General features: G+C 35.8%; 1 long non-coding RNA gene across 3 annotated transcripts; it reads right to left on the bottom strand.

Annotated features, from left to right (window-relative positions):
• Positions 1-4,561: 4,561 nt before the first annotated feature.
• LOC106097962 (uncharacterized) lies at positions 4,562-11,865 on the bottom strand. Of its 3 annotated transcripts, XR_003213761.1 has the most exons (6): positions 10,147-11,865; positions 8,209-8,541; positions 7,962-8,060; positions 6,672-6,766; positions 5,304-5,629; positions 4,562-5,203 (listed from the first exon to the last, which is right to left on the bottom strand). It is a non-coding gene; the product is annotated as an uncharacterized LOC106097962 (long non-coding RNA). The 3 variants fall into 3 exon arrangements; XR_003213760.1 differs by having other exon boundaries at positions 4,562-5,629; positions 10,147-11,857; XR_003213759.1 differs by lacking the exons at positions 4,562-5,203; positions 5,304-5,629; positions 6,672-6,766 and adding an exon at positions 6,775-7,707 and having other exon boundaries at positions 10,147-11,848.
• Between the last annotated feature and the right edge of the window lie 284 nt (positions 11,866-12,149).

Raw genomic sequence — 12,149 nt, 5'->3', positions numbered from 1 at the left:
GGTATCAGAATCAGCCACAGCAGCTTCCTTTGACAAAAGCATGACTGCAAGGACCTGATGCAGCTTGCTTTCGCTCCCGATTCTTCTCCTGAACCTGAAGGTGTTTCAGATGCATTATTGCCTAAACACAGATATGAGTTAGTCTTAAGGAAAAGTGTACCTCCACTGATTATCGCTACTAGATTTTTTATTTAATTGATATGATAATAGCCCAAAACAGTATCAGCAAGTCATTAATGGTATACAATCAGTGTGGGATGTTCTGTTACATCATGTGACAAATGGCGACTAACAGCATACTGCAGCAGCAGGATTTTACGTCCATCTGCATTCATAAGCAGCTGAACTTTTTGCTTATAATGAAGCCTGTAAACTGGCTTCTGTATTATCTGCTAACATTATACTGAGTATATAATTACGTATATGCTCCTCTAATTTCCAAGCTGCAGCTGAGGTCTTTAAAACTAAAAGTGAAAAGATGTCGCTAGACTGCAAATTTGATTTGGTATTTTTGGGAATGAATAGTGAAGTTAATAAGGTCTGTGTATGTTTTAATTGAATGCAACATATACATTTCTTTTATTTATCTTAGTCTTTTTGTAGTTGTAGTGTCAACTATAATTGCTGTATTTTTACTACAGACCTTCTCTTTTGAAGCCACTGCAATCAATTCACACATAAACACATTCAGTGCAAGAAAGTTGGGTCTCAATATAATATCAAAGAGTTAGAGCTATGCATAAACCACAGTGAGGTGTGAAACAAAAGACCAACTCCCATGTCTCATTTCAGAAGTGAAAAGTACTAGATGTTACTTGTTACACACGTATAGAAAAAAATGGCATTAAGTGCTGTTCACCTTTACCTACTTTATAATTATACAGGGAAAAAGGAAGACAAATACCGGTGTGAATTTACACTGATTTATTTTCTATTTCTTTTATAAACATAATGACGTTTGTAAGGAAAAAAACTGCAAGAAATTAGATCAGGGTAGTTTAATGCTACAACAAAATTAACAATCAATTTTTCTTTTTTTTATCTGCACAATTAGCTAAATAATTCTTTGTGCTTGTCTTTTGTCTTCTATTTCTTCTTTTGGTTTTTTTTCTTCTTTTGAAGATGAAAATGAAGAGGAGGAAAGTTTCAGTAGCTCTTCATTTTTCTGCTCCTGTACATTAAAAAAAGGTTTTTGTTTTTTTTATAATAGATTTCCCAGATATAGTGCACATTGTATCTTCTTGCCTGACTGATAATTATAGATTATTTGAAATTTACAGCAAAAGTACTATTACATATAGGAGGCTTACAGTATTGCCCAAGAAGCCACAGTGTAAGCCAAATTATTTCAGTAGTCTAACCTATTTTCTTCCCTGATGCACCTGCGTTTTTTTCTTTTGTTTTGTTTTTGTATTTTTGTTTGTTTGTTTTTTTTTTTTACATCAGGCTATTATACAATATAAAATGAACATTTTAGACTGGCTGGGGTTCATTTAAAAATACATTTATATTATGAATTATTAAGTATCTGTTGTACAAAATTCTGAGGGGAAAAAAAGATAAACTTTTCTCTCTGTACAGCGGACCAGACAAAAGAACATTAAATTACAAGATCTGAAATGAATGCTTACCCTCACTACCTGCAGTTGTGGGACTGTTTGCACTGTCCTTTGTTTTATTGTTACAGTGAGCTGAAATATAAATGAAAAGGGTGTTAAATTACTAATCAAGCCCCGACTAACCAGATTCTTTTACCTCTTTATTGATGGAGAATGTCAGACATAGTGTTTTCTTACAAATGCATTTGTAGCAGCAGTAGCCACCAACACACAGCAGAAGAAGAGCAGCCACACGAGTAACAACGGAAATCATCGATTCGCTTGAGCCTGCATGATAAGTTGTGGTTTATAAGTTGTGTTCAACAGGAAACAGCATTGGTCTTGTGTGGGGCCATGAAGTTTGTGACCTCAGCTGCTCCTTTATGTTGAATAAAGTTTAAAAAAAACAAACAGACTTGAACTTACTTAGGCCGGTTTCTGACAATTGCACTTGAACACACCGCCACCCATAGCGGTAACATCCTAGGTCAGATATTTTAAGCTCAACAATTCTGATGGAGTAGTTCCCATCCCTGCCCTGAAATGGAAAGGCTTTGACTCGGCCATTTCTGGGGTCCAGGAACTTAACATGCACTCCAGATGAAAGCTGGACCATCTCTGTCTGCTCTGTGGCAACGTGGCTCCATGTCACCCACTTGGAGCTGGTTGGTCGAGCGGTGCATGGTAGGAGCACAGACGAGCCAAGTGAAACTCTCAGAATGAGCTTCTCACAGAAGTCTTCTGAATCCCCACAAGATTTTTCATCTTAAAGGAAAAAATTGAAATACAGTCAAGTTTGTTCATTTCATATTCAAATGACCAAAAAGCCACGACAAGATCCTCTCTTTCATCCCCACAGCAGCTATTCACGACTCTTTTGTTTTCAAATAAACTTTAAAAGAGTACATTTTAAAAATGTAATTTAATTATTATGACAGATAAGAATTCAGCAGGTGAGCTAAAATGAAATGTTTTAATGATACAGCTGATTTAGGTTATTTATATGACCTGCCTATGTAACAGAAAAAAAGCCCTGTGATACTATATCAAAAAAATAATAATTTTTTCCTTCTTTGATTTTTTTAATGAGGAAAAATTTTGAAATATGTATATATCATTTCTGCACACCCCAGAGCTCACACTAATAAAGACAGCTGGTGCACCGAATAAAGCAAACTTTGCATCCACTACTGTAAAAAATACATTAATGGGTTAATTAATATGAATTAAGTCAGGCACCCCTGCTATCTCAATATAAATGTTTTAATCACTTATTTACACAAATTACTTTAAGTTTGATTTCAGACTAATTGTAAACGCTGGTCTCTCTACATGTTTATTCTTCCTATCAAGTTTAGACAATTTTGAAAGTATATCAGCTGGGAATACAAGATGAAGATGAAGATGAAGCTCAGATCAAAAACCAGACAAAGCAGATGCGATTCTCTATTTTGCTATTGCTTTGAACTACAATTTGAAAGGATTTTGGTTGTCTTCATGAATTTTGACAACATATATTCAAATTCTAAATATATGTTAGACATGTTAGACAATGCTATGAAGCTCATGAAACATATAACCAAAAATATGCGATGAAAAGAATAATGTACAATATATATTTTTTTAAAAAGCTGATGTTTTTGTTGTTGCTGGTGTTGTTATAGTATTTTTTTTCTTTTCATTTTTTAGCAAAATTGATTTTTGTGACATGAAATTTTATTAGCATGTGTTCACACCTTTTAAAGGTCTGAAAAAAGCACTTACCATTTGGAGACACACAGATGAAACACAGGGCAAAAACGAAACTCCACCTGGCAGCGTGCATCTTCACCAGCATCTCTAACAATGCAAGCTGCTACCTGCAGTGCTTTAGCAAACCCTTTAAGCTTCACAGGAGAAAACCACAAAACCAACAGTTTCATGCATGTAACAGAATGCTTTGCTCTATTAACCTTCACACAACAGCTGCCAGATGTCTATGTAAGTTCAGGCAGTATTTTTTTATTTAATAATTTTTTTACAACAAGTACAGAGAGAAAATTAAAAATAAAATAGCTTTTGATTGGTTCTATCACTGATGTTTGGACTGTGTTTGCCTGCCAAAACCCCATTTTAATCCTTGAATAAAGAAAAACTTGAAGACAGTCCAAAGTGAAAGACTAGAAAGTAGAGTGGGATCTCAAAATGCCGTGTAACAAAAGAGGTGTGAATTTGTTTCTTTTTTTTTGGATTGTTGTTGTGTGTCTCGTTAACCAGCCAGTACAGGTGATATATGGAAATAATTCTGTAGCATGTTTTGTTCAACAGCGTGGCCTCATTCATTTTCCTCCTGAGCTCGAGGGTGTTGGAGCTACACTACAGGCTATATACAAATATGATTAAGGTTTAATAGATGTTGCAACTCCATTGATCATCATCCTGCAATTTTCATCTTCGATTTATTTGATGATAGTACAAAACAGTTCACAGAACATAATAATGATACAACCAGAAAGTAAGGCATAGGCCCGTGTTACAATGATGGAACAGTTCACTAAGAAACTTTCAAGGAAAAAACAACCACAAGAAATTAAGTTGGATTATATACAAAACTAAAAAGTAACAGAGCAGAATTAACAATGATTTTTTTTTCTTTTTAGCTGTGAATAATTTATTTGTAGAATTTAGTCATTATTACTTCTTTGCATTCTTTTTAGGCTTTTTTGCTCCTCTTTTACATTTTTTCTTTAGTTTTTGTTTGTTTTTCCCCCTCTGCTGAAGATGAACATGACAGAGAGGAAATTTCTGTGGCCCTTTATCTTTTTGTTCCTGTACACAAACAAAGAACAGATTTTATTGTAGATTTCTGTCAAGAGATTTATTCTAAAACACTTCTTCAGCTAAGAGTCAGAGAGTGGAGACACACACACACTGCAGATTTTACTTGCAAGGGCGGTCACAGAGCGCTCACACGAGAGTGGGGGCCCTGTGATCAGCGCTCTGTTACCGCTCTGGTCTTTATTTATGTACAAAAATAATACAATAGTGAATACGTCTGTTCATAGACAGAGCAATGTGCGTATGCAGGTGTATGTGTGTGTTGTGGGATTCAGAAGGGAGTGAAGATAAGAGTGGTTCAGCTCTTATTATCGCTGTGGGAAGAAACTAAGAAAGAGAACAGAACAAGTTTTTGTAGTGAACAACAGTCTAACACATCAAAAGGTCATCATGCAGTATTCTATCATATGCAAACTTATATCATTAAAAGCTTATACTGACTACTAAGTACAATTTTCTATTGACAATTTCCCAAACACAATCATTATCAATATGTTTCTGCCTGAGTCACACAGTTTATTTAAAATACACATAAAAATGTTGACAGTCACATCATTATATCCAGGAAGCTTACAATATTGCTTTGTAAGCAACGTTGTAAGGTAAATTTGACCCACTTAGCAATTCAACGGCCCAGATTCTTTTACCATCTCTACTGAATGAGAATGTCAGACATGTCAGGTTCTCACCTATGCATTTCTTGCAGGTGTAGCCGCCAACACACAGCAGAAGGACAGCAGCCACACAAGTAACAATAGAAATCAGTGGCTGGAAGCCTTTGCTTGAACCTGCATGATGAATTGTGGTTTTATAAAAATGTCTTCAATAGGCCCCGGCTGTTGCTTCATGTTGAATAAAGTTTAAAAAAACAAACAGACACGAACTTACTTAGGCCTGTTTCTAGCAATTGCACACGTAGAAAGTGCTGCCCACAGCGGTAACATCCTAGGTCTGATATTTCAAGCTCATCAGTTCTGATGGAGTAGTTCCCGTCTGAATGCTGGCTTGGAAAGGCTTTGACTCGGCCATTTCTGGGGTCCAGGAACTTAACATGCCCTTGAGATGAAAACTGGACCATCTCTGCCTGCTCTGTGGCAGCGTGGCTCCATGTCACCCAATTGGATCCAGTTGGTTGAAGATGACAGACGAGCCAAGTGAAACGCTCAAACTGAGCTTCTCACAGAAGTCTTCTGAATACCCACAACATTTTTCATCTTAAAGAGAAAAATGAAATACAGTCAGGTTTTGGTCATTTCATATTCAAATGACCAAAAAGCCACGATAAGATCCTCTTTTTCATCCCTACAGCAGCTATTCATGACTCTTATGTTTTCAAATAAACTTTAAAAGAGTACATTTTTAAAATGTAATTTAATTATTATGACGGAAAAGAATTCAACAGGTGAGCTAAAATGAAATGTTTTAATAATAAAGCAGATTTAGGTCATTTATATGACCTGCCTACATGACAACAACAACAAAAAAAAGCCCTGTGATACTATATCAAAAAAATAATAATTTTTTGCTCGTTAATTTTTGTTTATTGAGGAAAAATTTTGAAATATGTACACAGTTTAAAATATTTTCTAATAATTTCTATTTCTGCACACCTCAGAGCTCACACTAATAAAGACATCCGTTGCACCGAATAAAGAAAACTGCATCCACTACTGTAAAAAATACATTAATGGGTTAATTAATATGAAAGAAGTCACACCCTCCTGCTATCTCAATGTAAATGTTTTAATTACTGTTTTAATCACTTAATTACCCAAATGACCTTTATTATAATTTCAGACTAATTGTAAATGCTGGTCTCTCTACATGTTTATTCTTCCTATCAAGTTTAGACAATTTTGAAAGTATATCAGCTGGGAATACAAGATGAAGATGAAGATGAAGATCAGATCAAAAACCAGACAAAGCAGATGCGATTCTCTATTTTGCTATTGCTTTGAACTACAATTTGAAAGGATTTTGGTTGTCTTCATGAATTTTGACAACATATATTCAAATTCTAAATATATGTTAGACATGTTAGACAATGCTATGAAGCTCATGAAACATATAACCAAAAATATGCGATGAAAAGAATAATGTACAATACATATTTTTTAAAAAGCTGATGTTTTTGTTGTTGCTGGTGTTGTTGTCAGATTTTTTTTGTTCTTTTCATTTTTTAGCAAAACTAATTTTTTACATGAAATTTTGTTAGCATGTATTCACACTTTTTAAAGGTCTGAAAAAAGCACTTACCATTTGGAGACACACAGATGAAACACAGGGCAAAAACGAAACTCCACCTGGCAGCGTGCATCTTCACCAGCATCTCTAACAATGCAAGCTGCTACCTGCAGTGCTTTAGCAAACCCTTTAAGCTTCACAGGAGAAAACCACAAAACCAACAGTTTCATGCATCTAACAGAATGCTTTGCTCTATTAACCTTCACACAACAGCTGCCAGATGTCTATGTAAGTTCAGGCAGTACTTTTTTTATTTAATAATTTTTTTTACAACAAGTACAGAGAGAAAATTAAAAATAAAATAGCTTTTGATTGGTTCTGTCACTGATGTTTGGACTGTGTTTGCCTGCCAAAACCCCATTTTAATCCTTGAATAAAGAAAAACCTGAAGCCAGTCCAAAGTGAAAGACTAGAAAGTAGAGTGGGATCTCAAAATGCCGTGTAACAAAAGAGGTGTGAATTTCGTTCTTTATTATGGATTGTTGTTGTGTGTCCCGTTAACCAGCCAGTACAGGTGATATATGGAAATAATTCTGTAGCATGTTTTGTTCAACAGCGTGGCCTCATTCATTTTCCTCCTGAGCTCGAGGGTGTTGGAGCTACACTACAGGCTATATACAAATATGATTAAGGTTTAATAGATGTTGCAACTCCATTGATCATCATCCTGCAATTTTCTTCTTTGATTTATTTGATGATAGTACAAAACAGTTCACAGAACATAATAATGATACAACCAGAAAGGAAGCCCGTGTTACAATGATGGAACAGTTCACTAAGAAACTTTCAAGGAAAAAACAACCACAAGAAATTAAGTTGGATTATATACAAAACTAAAAAGTAACAGAGCAGAATTAACAGTTTTTTTCCTTTTTAGCCGTGAATAATTTATTTATTTGTAGAATTTAGTCATTTTTATTTCTTTGCGTTCTTTTTAGGCTTTTTTGCTTCTCTTTTACATTTTTTCTTTAGTTTTTGTTTGTTTTCCCCTCTGTTGAAGATGAACATGACGGAGAGGAAAATTCTGTGGCCCTTTACCTTTTTGTTCCTGTACACAAACAAAGAACAGATTTTATTGTAGATTTCCCAAACACAATCATTATCATTATGTTTCTGCCTGAGTCACACAGTTTATTTAAAATACTCACCAAAAATGTTGACAGTCACATCATTATATCCAGGAAGCTTACAATATTGCTTTATAATCAACTTTGTAAGGTAAATTTTTACCCACTTAGCAATTCAACCAGATTCTTTTACCATCTCTACTGAATGAGAATGTCAGACATGTCAGGTTCTCACCTATGCATTTCTTGCAGGTGTAGCCGCCAACACACAGCAGAAGGAGAGCAGCCACGCTAACACAGATGTAAATCGTCTGCATGTCCCTCCTTGTACCTGCTTGTGGATTTACAACATATTAATCACAGGAAACAGTAGCTTATTCATTTGTCCTTTTGTGTATGTTGAGTCTGAGGTTTGTGACCATAAAAAGGAAACTGTACAGGGTGCTGCTTAACTTAACTTAAACAAATGAAAATCCACTTACCTACTTCAACCAACACCACTTGAACACAGTTTTCACCCTGTATGCAGGAGTAACATCCGAGGTCTGTTAACCCAAGATCATCAATTCTGATGGAGTAGTTTCCCTCCAAGCCCTGAAATGGAAAGGTTTTAACTCTGCCGTTTCTGGGGTCCTGGTACTTAACATGTCCTAAAGGTGACAGTTGGACCATCTCCCCTTTGGGAAAGTGGCTCCATGTCACCCAGTTGGAACTGGTTGGTCGAGCAGTGCATGGTAGGAGCACAGATGAGCCAAGTGAAATGCTCAGTCTGCTGATGCTGCAAAATTCTCCTAAATCTTCACATGATTCTTCATCTGAAAGGGAGAATTAAATACGAGAATAAGTTCAGGTCACTCATTTCATATTCAAATGACCAAAGAGCAAGCAGAAGAACCAATTTCTCCTCCTTACACCAGAACTCCAGACTTTATTTCTTCAAGTAAGCATTAAAGGATGTGAATGTATTAAATATAAATCTTATTTCTCTGTATTGCTCAGTATTAAAGAATATTGAAAGATAAAATGGATATATAGTTAAAAATGCTGAGAAAATATTTGTATTGGTTTGGTATAAGCTGTGATAAAAGTTTCTCCTGTATTTTCTTCAAGCTTCGTGACTAATCTGTGGGATTTTGATTCTCCAGGATATCATAACTATAGTCATGATTTTGAGTTTGCTTTCTAAATGCTTCTCCATACTTCAGAGTGCACACTTCCTGTCATGTTTCGGCAGTGTGCAGGCAGGGATTGGACCCAAACGCAAACTCACAGGAATGGAATTTAAACTCAAAAGCACAGCTTTATTGCTGGGAAACAGGCGATACAACAAAACGAAACTAAACTGGGAAAAACTAATTATAATATGCACAAGGAGACACAGGGAGAATCACACAGCTATGAGGGACGACGCGACACGGAACAGTGGGAGACTCTGACATAAATACACAGAAGGTAATGAGGGAAGTGGAAGCACACTGGGAACACAGCTGAGGACAATTACACGTGACAGGACGGGAAAGACACAGAAACTGAAAGTGCTGACACCAGACACGAACCTTCAACGCAATACAGGATGTACACAGAGGCAACCTGGAGGGAGAGAGAGAGAAGAAGGAGCAGCACATGATGGGGTGAGGAAAACACGGAATGCAGGGCACCAGAACTAACATCACAATATAAACACAGTTACACAAAGAGAGACACAGAGGGAAACTACATGAGGGAACCATACTAAATACACAGGGAACCAAACAGAATACAAGAAACTCAAACTAGGACACTGGGCTCTGAATAAATTAGGGCAACAAAGAAAACGTAGAACATAAATTTATAAGACAAAAACACTGAGGCACAAGAAACTCAAAACACTGGGTCTAGAGACCCAGGACCCTTACACTTCCTCCTACAATAAACAAGATCACTTACAACATTGGACAAAAAAAGTTTCTATTTATTTTGTCTGTTCACATTCTATTCACGTTTAGACATGTTTGAAAGCAAAACTGCGGAAGACGCAAGATAAACAGGTTGCAAAAGTCCTGGAAATTTATCCGCCTCGAATGTTATCAGTGACAACATCTGAAACGGGTGGAAAATTCTCACTGAGTTTATGTTATGTGCTTTATTTCAATGAAAGCTATGCTTTGATAGTTTTTTGTTGATCAAATGTTAGAGAATTTAATACGTTATGAAATAACATCATGAAGCTCATGAATGTTAGCAGATAGTTTAACGGCGTAAATACATTAAGAGTAACTTTCATCAACAGATTTCTGAACTGTTCACTGGTGAATTTAAATATTCAATCAAAAGAACTTAAAAAGCGTGTATTGATCAAAAACGTTTACTGATTAGACCTTCTTTCTTTCTTTCTTTCTTTCTTTCTCTTTTTTTCCCACACTTTTCACAGAAGCACTTACCATTTGAAGACACACAGACGACCCACAGGGCGAAAAGAAAAATCCACCTTGCAGCGTGCATCTTCATCAGCATCTCGTTCAATAAAATCATGGTATAAAGTCTTTAGACATCACGGAACAAAACCACGAAGTTTGGGTTTGAACCGCCTCCTTGCTTCAGATTTCTTCTAAAGGCCCTTTCACGTGGGACGCGGCAGCGCTGTGCTCCGAAATCCATTCTTTTCTAATGCTTGCGCCGCGCAATAGCGACCCAAGCGACCAATAGAAACGAAGCCTAGAACCGCTCTAAGTTCAACCACACAATGAACAAAAACATTTTGCGCGTACCCGAGGCTTAGAGTGGCATGGAAATCAGATGGGGTGGCAAAATCAGAGGCATTTCTTTACACATCCGGGTGTTACGTTCTGATATGGTTAAAATACATTAAATGCTGCAAGTATACACATGTTTCATATATACGTAGTCTGTAACTTTCTTATTGGCTTTAGCTCAAATAATTAAACACTACAGTTAAAAAAATGTGAATTTTCATTCTGTGTACTGTATAGCCTATGTAATAAACAAGCATGTAGCCCAATAAGTATAAAATTCAGAAGGCTACACAACATGAGGTGGATCAGTTAAAAATACAAGTCTAACTAAAGTTTATCTTCTTATGTCATGGTTCTGGGTCAACTGACCCGGCTTTTTGAGTTTTGATTACTTTGTCTTAATGTTTTAGTTTTCTGTCATTTAGTATTGAGTTTAGTTCTGGTTATGCTTCTATGTTTAATTATATTTCTGTTTTTGCAGATATGTCACTCCCTGTTTCCTATCTGAGTCTGTCATGTCGCATGTGTTTGTTCCTTATGTCCATATCTTGTCTCCCTTTTCTGTTCCCCTCGTACTTCCGTGTTCTTCCCAACCCATCATGCTGCTCGCTCTCCCTTATTTTTATTTTTTGACACCTTAACCTTCATTATATTTAAAGAGTATAACAATCAACACCTGTGATGAAATCTGAAGTTCCCATTGTATATATTCAGTTATTGTGTCAGTTACTACTGAAAAGAAGAAATAAAGCAGTTTCAGATGCTTTGAGCTGAACCATTTTTATTTGGGGACGGGGGTGTAACATTATGCAATATGTCCGGTTTTACAAAAATTCCTCCTTATCTAAGTGAAGGAGATTTCATTTAAACTACTTCATAGATTTCACCCTGTTAAAAGCTTTCTTCAAAAATATAAGAGCGATATAGATACAGTTTTGCCCCTTTGATAAAATCGTCCCAGAGACCTGCTCGTTTTTATTTTTATCTTGTACCTTTACACAGATTTTATGTAAATCTGTGTAGCTTCATCTCTAACAGCAACTTGTCAAAATTTGTGCTTTTTTGATTTATTTTTTTTAACCAAAACATGTTATTTGGTTATACTGACTTCCCTGAAAAAGACTGTAATGCTTTTTACCACATTAATCTGATTTTACTCCTCGCCAAATACCACATCCATAAATGTAAGTTCTCAAGCAAGAAACCACTTTCAGGAAAGAAATAGTACTCTATGTGACACACAATATGTTCCTGTCACAACAAGAAAGCTTTAAAAATCATTAATATTGGGAATATTTTAATGTCTTTATTTAATTTTTCAATCTCACTGTATTTATCACTTTTCTTTTTTCAAAACAAATACTTTTTCTCCCTTTAAATCTTTATCTCCATCTTATTTGATTGTACATACTCTTCCACTGTATTATAATTTTGCACAATTGCACAGTGTCTCCTTCATGTATTATGCTTGTTGTTGTTGTTCCTGTTGAAATAAAGTTGGAGGAAATTAAGAAAAAAAAAAGATGTGCCGATTGCCAAATTCACTGTGAAGATGGGTTTTACACTGTTTCAAAATCTCTATACAACAGGTGTTGTGCCAGAAAGTGATTTCCAGCATTTAAACTGCTGTAAATGATTTGTTGGCCCATAATATGCGAAACATATGTCAAATGCATGAATGATAACAAGTC

The sequence above is a fragment of the Oreochromis niloticus genome, linkage group LG14, assembly GCF_001858045.2.
Source record: "Oreochromis niloticus isolate F11D_XX linkage group LG14, O_niloticus_UMD_NMBU, whole genome shotgun sequence".
Taxonomy (NCBI): Eukaryota; Metazoa; Chordata; class Actinopteri; order Cichliformes; family Cichlidae; genus Oreochromis; species Oreochromis niloticus.
This window is presented reverse-complemented; position numbering and strand designations above follow the sequence as displayed.